We start from the raw sequence: 13608 nt of genomic DNA, 5'->3' as shown, positions 1-13608 counted from the left end.
GAAATTGAATTCCCCCGCTGTGTGACGCTCTGTGACCCCGCCCCCCTCTGACGCACATGACCTTCTAAGGAGTTTACTTGTGGCGTCAGAGGGGGCGGGTCCCAGGAGCGGCTAATTCAATTTCAAGCGCTGCGTCCGGGGAAGAAAAATAGGTGGACGAGAAGGCTGGCGGACCGAGAAGAAGACAGGAGAAGACACCGGGCAAGATGCGGACGAGGAGGCTTAAGGACGGAGAAGACAGGAGAAGACACCGGGCAAGATGTAGACGAGAAGGCTGAAGGACGGACGGAGAAGATAGAAGAACACGTCGGGCAAGATGTGGACGAGAAGACCCAAGAAAGAAGCAGCGGAAGAAACCCGAATGAAAGAAGAAAAGAAGATTTTATTAAAAGATTTGTCAAAAACCGCCTACTGTAATTTTTAACACTTTGACATTTTTTTTGGGGTGAAATGATAGAGGTACAATGTACCCCATTACCATTTCACATAAGGGGGGTGCCAGGATCTGGGGGTCCCCTTTGTTAAAGGGGTCTTCCAGATTCTGATAAGCCCCCCGCCCGCAGACCCCCACAACCACCGGGCAAGGGTTGTGGGGATGAGGCCCTTGTCCCCATCAACATGGGGACATCCTCCCCATGTTGAGGGCATGTGGCCTGGTACGGTTCAGGAGAGGGGGGGGGCCGCACTCTGTCCCCCCCTCTTTTCTGCGGCCGGCCTGGTCAACGTGCTCGGATAAGGGCCTGGTGTGGATTTTTAGTGGGACTCCACGCCATTTTTTTTTTAAATTTGGGGTGGAGTTCCCCTTAAAATCCACACCAGACCTGAAGGGCCTGGTATGGATATTTGCGGGAAACCCACTCCATTTTTTTATTTTTTACGGCGGGGTTCCCCTTAATATCCATTCCAGACCTGAAGGGCCTGGTAATTTAATTTGGGGGACCCCTACACATTTTTTTTTCCTTTATGAATGAATCCCTTTAGAATTGCTGGGAGCCGACAATTCATTATAGCCGCGTGTGAATTTTAAATGGCTTTTTTCCTTCAGAATGTCATTTTTTGCAGAGACAGTTCTAAGTGCGGGAAAAATGCGCTATTTCACATGCTGACTTTACACCCCCCCTAGGTACGAAATTTAAGGGAATATTTAACTTTTATTGTTTCACTTTAAGCATTATTAATTTCACTGCTCCCGAAAAAACGGCCGTTTTAAAAAATAAAAAAAGCATTGATACATGTTCCCTGGGGCAGGACTGAGGTCCCCAAACACTTTTTAGGAAAAAACTTGCAGATTAGCCTTTAAAATGAACACTTTTGATTTCTCCCATAGACTTCTATAGGGAGTTCGGCGCGGCTTTACATATTATTTGCAATGCGCCGGCTGCTACGCTGGTTCATGCGCCTAATTAAGGCTTCACCCGGCGCACTAATTAAGGCATGAACCAGCGCAGCGCACAGAGGATAGAAAATCAGCCCTTTAATGTCACCTGGGGACCCCAAAAGAAGCTGATGAAACACAGATCTGCTTCTTCTCTCTGGCTATAGAGCCAGATGACTCGTACACACGGACGGACTGTCCGCTGAAATCGGTCCACCGGACCGTTTTCAGCGGACATGTCCGCCCGGAGATTTCTGTCTGATGGTTGTACACACCATCAGACAGAAATCCGCGCGTACACGATCCACATCGACGCATGCGCGGGATAGCGGCCGCTCAGACATGTCCGGTGAGTCTGTACAGACGAGCGGACATGTCCGACAGACAGGTTTCCAGCGGACAGGTGGCTTAGCATGCTAAGACATTTTTGTCCGCTGGAAAACGGTCGGCTGGACAAATGTCCGCCGGAAAACGGTCCGATAGGGCGTACACACGACCGAACTTGTCTGCTGAAACTGGTCCGTGGACAAGTATCAGCGGACAGATCTGGTCGTGTGTATGGGGACTGACAGGTGAATGCGGATGTAATACACATCACTTCTGCATTCACAGCCTGGAGGGAGATCAGCAAGGAGGAAGATGCTGGTCTCCCTCCCATGTTACCTCCTGACACCTTCCCGAGCCGCAGATGGGGCAGCGGATTCCGGGATTGAAAGTGAGGGGTCAGGAGGGGGGGTGGCGGCAGTACTGGAAGGGGGTACGCAGCCAGCACATATACACAATTGGCAGGCTATAGCACCCGGTAATGGCACTGACCTCCGACGCTGCAACTCCCTCCATGCTCCCATCTCCACACAGCGCCGTACCAGAGCGGAGGGGAAGACAGCGGCTTCCAGCTCCACGCCTCACATGACCCCCATATGCCCAATCACAGGGCGCCGGACACTAAACATGACGGCCAAACAGCGGTGACACGGGAAATTAAAATTTGGAGGAGGCACGAAATGTCGCCCCCCTGGCTCCGTGGGCCGGATTAAAAGGTCTGCCGGGCCGTATACGTATAGTTTGCCCATTCCTGGTCTAGAAGCTTTAACAGGAGACAATTTGTAAGTGGCATGCACCATCTATGTATAATATTGCACCTGCATCTTTAGCGACTAAGAAGTCGCAGGAAACCTCTCATCCTCTGAGTCCTCAGACTGCACGTGATCCTCATCTCCAGAAAGGGATTTTTCACCCTCAGAATGCCCATCTGAAAAGAGAGCCAGAGCAGATGAAGGGGATCTACCCCGTTTTCTGCTATCTCTAAGGAGGTTGCAACAATATTAGCAATCCTTCCTTCCAAGCCATCCAAAGCAACTTTTAAAGTGTCCTCAATGACGTATACAGGAGCTGTCATAGGAGAAGCTGCAAAACCAGACAGGGGCTCATCCTGTGAGGCTGCTATCAGGCTGACAGAGGGGGATGGTAAACTGCAGGCAAGCTCAGAATCCTTAGCTGAGCGCGGGGATCTTTTGGTGCCTCTTTTACTCGCCCTAGACCATCTTGTCAGGCAATCACTGTTGTGCTATAGTCTTACAATACATAAAAAATATCAGCTCACTGCACAACCTGATGCCGAGTAGGAGTCTTAGGTTTGCCTGGTTCAATCCACAGGGATGCTTACAGCCCACAGCTCTGTGTCCATGCTGCTTACAGAAGGCTCTGGCATGCTGGGCTTTTGAACTAGCCTCTTGGCGCCTGCACACAGGTGTCCTTCATTGCGCACGGGCACTAGCAACCACGTTTGGCCCTCCCCCATCCATGTCTCTATCCTGACAGAAAACGCACGCTCCCGGTGCGCGCACGCGCTGTCATGGCGGCACCCAGGAGACGAGGAAGAGGGGGGAGAGATTGCTGGAGGCATCTCGTGGACCCATGTATGCGTATCGTGGCAGAGCCTGCAGCGGAAGGAGGTGAGTGGTGTTATTATGACCGACTTCACTGAGCTTGTTTCCTGGAAGGCTATGTAAGAAAACACCAGGTTGCACTTACTCCCTCCAGTGGTGAGAACCAGGAAAGACATACTACTCCAAGAAGATAATACATAAATAAAAATGATGGGCCATATTCTGAGTAAAGTTACGATGGAGTAACTCAGGATACTCCATCGTAACTCCCTTTTTTGACCCGTGTATCTATGCTCCTGATTCTCAGAATCATTTTTGCATAGATACACTTAAGATCCGCCATCTGTAAGTCACTTACACTGGCGGATCTTAAATGCAATGACGCCGGCCGCCGCTAGATGGCATTTGTGACGGTATCGGTATGATATCCCTGACAAGCATTCCCTCCTCTCCATACAAGAACATCACAGGATTCCCCACACATGAGTCAAGACTGGATGCTGGAACCAAGACACTTTATTGACACAAAAACTCAGCTTATATGTGGTTACAGCCTGTTAGGAACGCCCCCCTCACACAGTGGGGTTTCCCATACAGATTATAGGAGACAAGTCGGAGCCGACCATGCAGACACGTTTCTTTAGATAAAGACATCAGGGGAGTTAATTAATACACTGAAGCAATCAGAATAATTAACATACTACTTCTCTAATCATTTAGCCTGATGATACAATACACATCTTTTAAGGGTAAACACAGATCTTCTTTACACAACACAATAGATCAATTAACCTTTAGAATAGTGAGGGGACATTAGCACGTCAATAACCTGTCAGAGCAATGAATCACACATGAAATTCCTTTCTACCTCTACCCATGGCTAGCAGGGAGCAGTACACTGAGACATATAGGCAAATGTATCACAATGGCCCCCCTTTTGCTCCCTGCTCCGGCAAATCCGGTTGGACCTTTCCTGGTCCAGTAGGGTTGACGGGTTTAGAGCTTTTAGTCCGAGGTTAACTCCGTTTGGCATGACTGACCTCCCTTGGCAACTGCTTCAGACTCAGGTATGTCACCGGGTCGTCAGATCACACGCCGGTCAGTCCCCAAGTCTTTGTGCGATCTGCAAAGTCACCAGAAGTCAGTGTGAAGACAGCGAATGGGTCTGTGCGCCGCCATCTAGGTGTCCCGCTATGGGAGGGGGCAGGTTATGGCTCTGAAGTGACAATCACAGGAGATTCATAAAAAGAAAAAGTTATATTTGTTGAAATGCTGTAGCACTGGTGCTCAGAGTCCGGGGGGGGGAGGAGGGGACTCAGAGCCCCATAAGGTCAGCCACCCCCTGCTCCCTCCGCAGCCGCCGGTTCTCCTCTTTGAGCTTCTCCAGCTCCATCTCCAGTTCATGGAGCCTGGGGGGGTCAGCCCGCTGTGACCTCAGGTGGTTGTTCTCCTCCTCCATGCGGCTTATGCACTCCTCCAGCTCTATGTACTCACGGATCAGATCCTGCTTGCTCATGTCCTGCAGGCTTTCCACGTGGTCCATCATCAGGAACTGGCTGGTGGTGTAAGGGGCCACCGGTGGGCCCTTGGCGAACATCTCGGCCCGCATCTGGGGCGCCCGCTGCGATTCCATCTCCTCCAGTCGCTTCTTCTCCTCCCAGGTCCGCTGGTTATATGACTTCCAGGACCTCTTCTTCTTGGAGGGTAGCTGGCGGTGCCTCTTTCTGCCCAGCTCCCTCCAAGGCCCCTCCGGCTCATGGCTGTCGCCCATGACCAGCTGACAATGGTGTTCCCTGTTGTCCGTAATAACAGATTGTACCATGAGGGCTTCGTAAGGGGTGCCCAATGGTTCTTCCTGACCCAGCTCCTGGGGATCCCAAGCCGAGTCTACACAATGGGCTGCTGCTGGTGGGCGGTACCCAGGTTGAGACCAATTTGACCTGGTGTTGTCATTCATGGGGCAATTCTGCTTGAAGTGACCCAACTGTTTGCACCGGAAGCAGCGTTGTTCGTTGTCCTCCTGGCGTGGGTAGTGAGGGCTAGATGTCATCGGTCTGTTAGGCGGTTGGTATCTAGCGGCTGGTGGGTGTGAGGGCGCCGTTGGTTGTGGAGGTTGTACCCGTGGTGTGACCTGGTTTGTCTTGCGAGTATCCGCATATTCATCCGCCAACTTCGCGGCCTCTGGTAGAGTCATGGGCCTGCGATCTCTCACCCAATCTTTGACATCCGTCTGGATGTGATTGTAAAATTGCTCCAGGAGCATTAGTTGCAAAATGTCCTCTGCGGTGGTGGCCTGGCTGCTGTTAACCCAGTTAGAGGCCGACAGGGACAACTGGCATGCCCATTCTGCGTAAGAGTCTTTCGTGGTTTTGCGTGAGTGCCTGAACTTCTGTCGGTGGGACTCTGGGGTTACTGCATAACGAGCCAGGAGCGCTTCTTTAACCCTGGCGTAGCTATGGATATCCTGATCTGGCACGGTCCGGAAAGCATCAGAAGCTTTGCCTGACAGTTTGCCTGACAATATTGCAACCCAACTAGCATCAAGCCACTACCAAGCTAAAACCAATCCATTGGTTAATAATCAGAGTCTAGGTATTTCTAAATGTGGCCATTGCTCCTATTGCCCATGGGTGCAAGTTGGCACAAAATTTAGCCTGCCCAATGGGGAAACTTTTAGACCTCGTTTTCAGGCCAGCTGTGACACCGAGGGGGTCATTTACCTAATGACCTGTAAATGTGGGGCTTATTATGTTGGTAAAACATTACGTAAATTGAAGAAAAGGATCTATGATCACATTTACTATTCGCAAAACGCTAAGATGCTCACACCCATAAGTCGTCATCTTGGGCTGTTTCATAAATTTGATACCTCTTCTATTCAATTTCTTGTATTGGAGGTTGTCCCGCGTGACCCTCGAGGGGGTAACTGGGATACATCTATTCTTCAGAGGGAGACTCTGTGGATAGAGCGTCTGGGTGCCACCAAATTACCTGGGATCAATGAGGTGCTGTCATACAGGTCCTTCCTTTGAGGGACCTGTAGGACAGCTCCCATACCCAGAGATCTATCCATTAAACCAATATTAGCTCTCCAATGCTGATTGTTTACCCGTCCAACCACACTATAATATTGTTTCAGTGGTTAACACTTATAATCATTTTTTGTTGATGTTTATTATTTTTTATTTTTTATTTTTATTTTTTATATTTTCATGTTCATTTATTTATTATTTATTATTTATTATTTTTTATTTTTATTTTTATTTTTATGTTTATTTTTTTATTTTTATTATTTTTTATTTTTATTTATTTTTATTTTTATTTTTATTTTTTTACTTATTTCGACTTTTCATGTGTATCTGTATTTTCATCGGTTTGATGTTTGATGTTTGAGCCACCGCTGTTGGTTTGACCATTCTAAATTTAAATAAGCGTTGATTTCATTTTTGTTTTCTTTTTTTTAAAAAATTTCATTATAGGCAAATTTGACCAATATCCCAAGTTTCTGTGACTTGATCAAGCTACAGGAACTAGCTAGTTTGTTCTAGTGGCTAAATAGACCCCATCTCCAGCCGCTTCCAATTCCCCTTCCCACTTTCCAGGTTTTAAGCATGCTCTGTGTTAAATATTGTGCAGTTTTCTATTTATTTTCTGTTAATAAGTAGAAACAGTATCATGATTATTATTTATTAATGTTCTTTACATGTCCACTATATGATGGATCCAACATTATTATGCATGTATTTTGCATGTTTCTTTATATAAATGTCTCATCATTTCTTTTTATTGTCTGCTCACCAAGCGTTATACGTTCAGACCAGCGCCTGTCTTACCAACTCTCACCACAGCACCATGCGCCGCTGAGCAAATGAACCAGTGGCCAGGTAAGCCATCACACTGTCTGGTCAGATGTTCCTCTTCCAGACCTCAGACCGTGTGATGGCATCCTCAATATGGTGTATAAATTTCCCTATTTTTCTTTTCATCTGGGAAACACCATATTTATACACTCATTTTCCATCTTTACAGAGATCCAGATCGCGGCTCCCTGTGCGCATGCGCACGCGCATGCGCAGTGTATCTTTCTCTGGCCAGCCGGATGACTGTCAATCATCATGACGTCATCCGTGCGGGGTATTTAAACTCAACAAGAGCCTGTGTCTGCAGGTGCTCTTGTTGAATGCTAGCTAGGACGGACGTCCAGGGGGGCTGTTTGCCATCTCATTGCCCAAGATTTTTCCAACTGTTAGCAAAGCTCTGGGTATGTACATCTTTTCCTTCCTCACTCCTGTTAATGTTTGTTTGTTACCATGCTTTCATTAAGAGCGTTCTCTCTGTATTTCCAACAGCTGATTGCTGTTCCTCTGTGGGGGTTTTTCACTCCTTGCATCAGCCTAACGCTCACCGCTGCCATCTTGTGGCAGTTTTTGAATTGACTTGTCATCCAGTCTTCTACAATTAAGGTAATGGACTGCCTATACACCAGTGTTTCTCAATTCCAGTCCTCAGGCCCCCCCAACAGGTCAGGTTTTCAGGATTTCCCTCAGATGAAAAGGCTGTGGTGATTACTAAGGCAGTGAAACTGATCAAATCACCTGTGCAAAATAATGGAAATCCTGAAAACCTGACCTGTTGGGGGGGCCTGAGGACTGGAATTGAGAAACACTGCTATACACCAACATTTTCCAGAATGTAAGGTTTTGTTTAAAACATTTAAATTAAGTGCCTATCAATATTTAGCGTACCATTTGGCAACCAATGATATTATCTATATATGTGTTTTCATATACATATATACACCTTTTTTTATACTTTATCTTTTGGATTCTTTACAGTTAGGAGGGGATTCTTTTGGACCCTGTACCCTCTATTGTCCCAGTATTTTTTCTCTCTAAGGGTGTACCCTTTTCTAGCCCCTGGAATTGTCCTCTGAATGCCCAGGCCCTTATACCTCTTTTAAGGTACGCTATATCAGCTTATCATATACACATACTGTTTTTTATATTTTATATATTTTTTTTTCACACTTGTTCTTTTTTTCTTTTTTTTCTGATTTTTATTTTTTATTTTTTACTTTTTCATGGTCCCATTCAGTTTTGGACCCATTATTTCTTTCTACCACTCATTTCTAGATACCCCAACTGGTTCTAATCTGCCCGGCGGTGCATGGTCTATGTGGGTGTGACCCATGGTATCTTATTCCATCTTTCTAAGGTAAATGGTCTGATCGTATATCCAATATTTTGGACGCTGCTGAGCATTCTTCAAAGTTACTAAACACCGATTTTCGGTGAGTATTATGGTCACAGTTAAATGCTTTTCTCAATATGCTCAGAGGCCTCTATGTATATATGTACAATATGCCTAATGTAAAACAATATTGTATTGTATGTATATATACACATATTTCTAATGGCAACTTTGTATTGTCTTTTAAACACCCAGAAGCTCCCGAAGAAGCGACAACGTCGCGAAACATGTTGAGCTGAACCCCACTTTTATCCAAACTCATCCTGTACCACCTCTTGAAGTTACAACGCCACCCAGCGCTTATCGTGTATTTCATACATCCAGCCCTGTGGCTATCAGCGATGTCTTCAGAAAGGGATAGGAATTGAGTTATTTGTGCATCGTACTGTATTTTTTGTTTTCTTTTTCTTTCATTATCTTATTGAGCAATTGTTCAGTGTTTTTGTGCTATTGTATTGTTCAAATTAAAATTATTTATATATTTTTTAAATCTGGAGCCTACAAAGTCCATCTTTTCCGAGTCTTAGACTTCACAGTCTTTTTCTATTTGTCTACATTATCTAGGATGTGGCACCTTATACTAAGGGGTGTTTGATTACCACCCCAGGGCAATCGTAATTCTACATTTAACAATATTGCAACCCACTCTCTTCTAGCTATTCGGTGCAGGTTACATTGTCGCTCAAAATCCGCCAGGTAGTTATCAATCTCACAGTCCTTTTCATCAAAAGCTTTAAAAGCGCTAAACGGAATCTTCCTTGCGTCTGCTGTGCTGTACTCACTGTTCGTAGAAGGTGCGGCTGCTTGTTGGACTGCTGCCAGTTTTAACTGTAGCTCTGCGTCCCTTATTTGTTTATCCTTCTGTAGTTCTGCGTCCCTTATTTCTTTAGCCTTCTGTAGCTCTGCGTCTCTTATTTCTTTAGCCTTCTGTAGCTCTGCGTCCCTTATTTGTTTATCCTTCTGTAGTTCTGCGTCTCTTATTTGTTTGGCCTCCTCCGCTAACAGGTTCATCACTTTCAGCACCACATCCGTCGTTGGGTTCGGGCCGAACCACGCTAGCTTCTCTCTCATTAGCTTGTTGGTTGGTGACTCCTCCTGAATCACTGGTGTCTCCATCTCTTGTACTGCTGGCGTTGCTGCAATCCCGTCCTCCTGGTCTATCTCCATTGATTCTGCTATGATGACCCGCTTGGTTTTGTTGCTAGCAATCCTTCCACGAACTTCCAGTAGTTCTTCCAGTGTCTGCTTGGAATCCGGGTGTGAAGGAGAGTAGAAGGGAAAATCCCACTGCTACCAACCAATTGTGACGGTATCGGTATGATATCCCCGTCAAGCATTCCCTCCTCTCCATACAAGAACATCACAGGATTCCCCACACATGAGTCAAGACTGGATGCTGGAACCAAGACACTTTATTGACACAAAAACTCAGCTTATATGTGGTTACAGCCTGTTAGGAACGCCCCCCTCACACAGTGGGGTTTCCCATACAGATTATAGGAGACAAGTCGGAGCCGACCATGCAGACACGTTTCTTTAGATAAAGACATCAGGGGAGTTCATTAATACACTGAAGCAATCAGAATAATTAACATACTACTTCTCTAATCATTTAGCCTGATGATACAATACACATCTTTTAAGGGTAAACACAGATCTTCTTTACACAACACAATAGATCAATTAACCTTTAGAATAGTGAGGGGACATTAGCACGTCAATAACCTGTCAGAGCAATGAATCACACATGAAATTCCTTTCTACCTCTACCCATGGCTAGCAGGGAGCAGTACACTGAGACATATAGGCAAATGTATCACAGCATTTACATGAAGGAGTCATTTGCATATGCAAATGATCCTTCTACGCCGATTCACGAACGAGTTTGCGTCGCGTAACCGTCGCTAACGTCGTTTGCGTAAGCGGAAACTTACCCCTGCTATATGAGGGGTAAGTTTCCGCAAGTCTCGCGTAGGCCATGTTACGGATGGCGCCGGGTCCCCGTCGTGTTTTTTCGTCGGATACGTCGTTTACGTAAGTCGTTCTTGAATACGACTTTACGTCAATGACGCACACGTCGGCGTCATTGACGTTTTCCGCCGAGAACTGGAGCATGCGCACTGGGCTTTTTGCAGCCCGGCGCATGCCCAGTTCTTTTGCATCGGGGGCGCGCTTCATTTGAATAGAAGCCGCCCCCTTGGAGATCCGCCAGGCTACGCCGGGACACTTACACTCCGCTGTCCCAACTTATGGAGCAAGTGGTTGGGGAATACAACACCTGCTCCAGTAAGTTGGGACAGCGGAGTGTAAGTGCCCTAAGCGAAGCAGGCGGATATTTAGAGAGAATATGGCCCGATCTTCTTACCTGATCCACGCTTCAGGAAAGCTACTATAAGTAGTTCCAGCTTTCACCCACCCATCAAGTGTCAACCTTCAGGTATACCAAGGGTTTTATTAGAGAAAACTTCATACCTGTAGAAGACTCTGCCAGAAACTTTTCGTGCCACAGATGAATTAGTACACCAAAGCCTAGATCCCAGAGCCCAGATCTCTGCAGAGAGACATTACAGGCAAACCCAGTTTCTTCTTACACGAGGCACGGGTACCAACCATCTTGGCCTTTGATATCAGCCCGAGGAATGGATCTGGTTATAGCTCCTAGGTCTCTGCAACAAAACCATCAAAAGAGCATGTTTCTTCTTAGCACATGTTGAATGTGACCAACCCCCTTAACACTGGCGAAAAAACTGAGGTACTCTCCATTTGGGAGGGGTTATATAGGGGAGGAACTCAATTTTAATTGGGTTTGCCAATCACCTGTGGGGACTACATAACCCATGAAGTAATTTAAGCCCCGTACACACGATCCGAAAATCGTACGAAAAATGACGCTTTCGAAACGATCGTATGATAATCAGATCGTTAGGTACAAAGCTTCCGAGAGCCGATCAGGACAGTTCATCCGATTTTATTCTATGGGACATGCACGGAATTTTTTTTTCGTACGATGCCAGATTGTACGATTTTCAGCTGTCGTTCGAAAATGCAATACAAATGCATTACAACACATGACATCACTTCCGTTTTTTTATTCTGCTGTGCGAGAATTTTCGTGACTTTAGTAAATTCATCAGATTCGACGTGAGATTTGCATACAAAAAAAACGGACAATCATTCGTCCGAAAATCAGATCGTGTGTACCGGGCATAAGGCTCTGTGTCCCGTGATGTATGATCAAGAAAGCCATGTTTTTCAGGTCAAAAAATAAATAAAAAACGCACACACACTCCCCACCCTTTCAACCTCTGCAGCAATGCTGGCAGCACTCATATGTCTATTTCCCAAAGACAACCTCTGGATAGGATGCTGAGCATGTGACCTCAACTTATTTGGTCAATCATGGCGAGGCTTGTTCTGAGTGGAACCTGTCCTGTTAAACCTCTGTATGGTCTTGGCCACCGTGCTGCAGCTCAGTTTCAGGGTCTTGGCAATCTTCTTATAGCCTAGGCCAGTGATGGAGAACCTTGGCACTCCAGATGTTTCCCATGATGCTCCACTACACTGCAGAGTGCATGAGCATCATGGGAAATGTAGTTCCAAAACATCTGGGGTGTCAAGGTTTGCCATCGCTGGCCTAGGCCATCTTCATGTAGAGCAACAATTCTTTTTTTTTTCCAGATCCTCAGAGAGTTTCTTTGCCATGAGGTGCCATGTTGAACTTACAGTGACCAGTATGAGAGAGTGAGAGCGATAACACCAAATGTAACACACCTGCTCCCCATTCACACATGAGACCTTGTAACACTAACTAGTCACATGACACCAGGGAGGGAAAATGGCTAATTGCGCCCAATTTGGGCATTTTCACTTAGAGGTGTACTCACTTTTGTTGCCAGAGGTTTAGACATTAGACATGTTTGGGGGTTCTGAGTAATTTTCTAGGAATAAAATACAGATTTTCACATGCAGGAGAAACATTTCAGAATTGGCCCAGTAGGGAAGTGGTTAACTGCTTGCCGACCAGCCGCCATCATTCTACGGCGGCAGGTCGGCTCTCCTGGGCGAGAGCCCGTACAATGATGTTGGCTCTTTTTGCGCCCCCCGCTCGTCCGTGAACCCCGTGCGGGTGCCCGGTGGGCGTGATCGCCGCCGGGCACCCGCGATTGCTCGTTACAGAGCGGGGACACACAGCTCTCGGTCCTGTCAGGGGGGGAAATGCTGATCTTCTGTTCATACAATGTATGAACAGAAGATCAGTGTTTCCCCTAGTGAGGCCACCCCCCCCACAGTAAGAACACACCCAGGGACATACTTAACCCCTTCCCCGCCCCCTAGTGTTAACCCCTTCACTGCCAGTGGCATTTTTTATAGTAATCCAATGCATTTTTATAGCACTGATCGCTATAAAAATGCCAATGGTCCCAAAAATGTGTCAAAAGTGTCCGAAGTGTCCGCAATAATGTCGCAGTACCGAAAAAAAAATCGCCACCATTACTAGTAAAAAAAAATATTAATAAAAATGCCATAAAAATACCCCCTATTTTGTAAACGCTATAACTTTTGCGCAAACCAATCAATTAACGCTTATTGCGATTTTCTTTTACTAAAAATATATAGAAAAATACGTATCGTCCTAAACTGAGGAAAAAAAATGTTTTTTTATATATTTTTGGGGGATATTTATTATGGCAAAAAGTAAAAAATATTATTTTTTTTCAAAATTGTCGCTATATTTTTGTTTATAGCGCAAAAAATAAAAACCGCAGAGGTGATCAAATACCACCAAAAGAAAGCTCTATTTGTGGGAAAAAAAGGACGCCAATTTTGTTTGTGAGCCACGTCGCACGACCGCGCAATTGTCTGTTAAAGCGACGCAGTCCCGAATCACAAAAAGTGCTCTGGTCTTTGGGCAGCAATATGGTCCGGGGGTTAAGTGGTTAAAGAGAGCGCCTTTGTGAACACAATCTTTAATGGAAATGAAAAAAATAGCATTTCCTGATGCAGTGAAGGCCACATGTTTGACAATTTGCTAATAATGGAAGAGTCATGTCGTGGCGGAACGTTTTAGATAATACACCACTGGACTTTTTAATA

The sequence above is a fragment of the Rana temporaria genome, chromosome 2 (genome assembly GCF_905171775.1).
Source record: "Rana temporaria chromosome 2, aRanTem1.1, whole genome shotgun sequence".
NCBI lineage: Eukaryota > Metazoa > Chordata > Amphibia > Anura > Ranidae > Rana > Rana temporaria.
Note: the sequence above shows the minus strand (reverse complement) of the source record.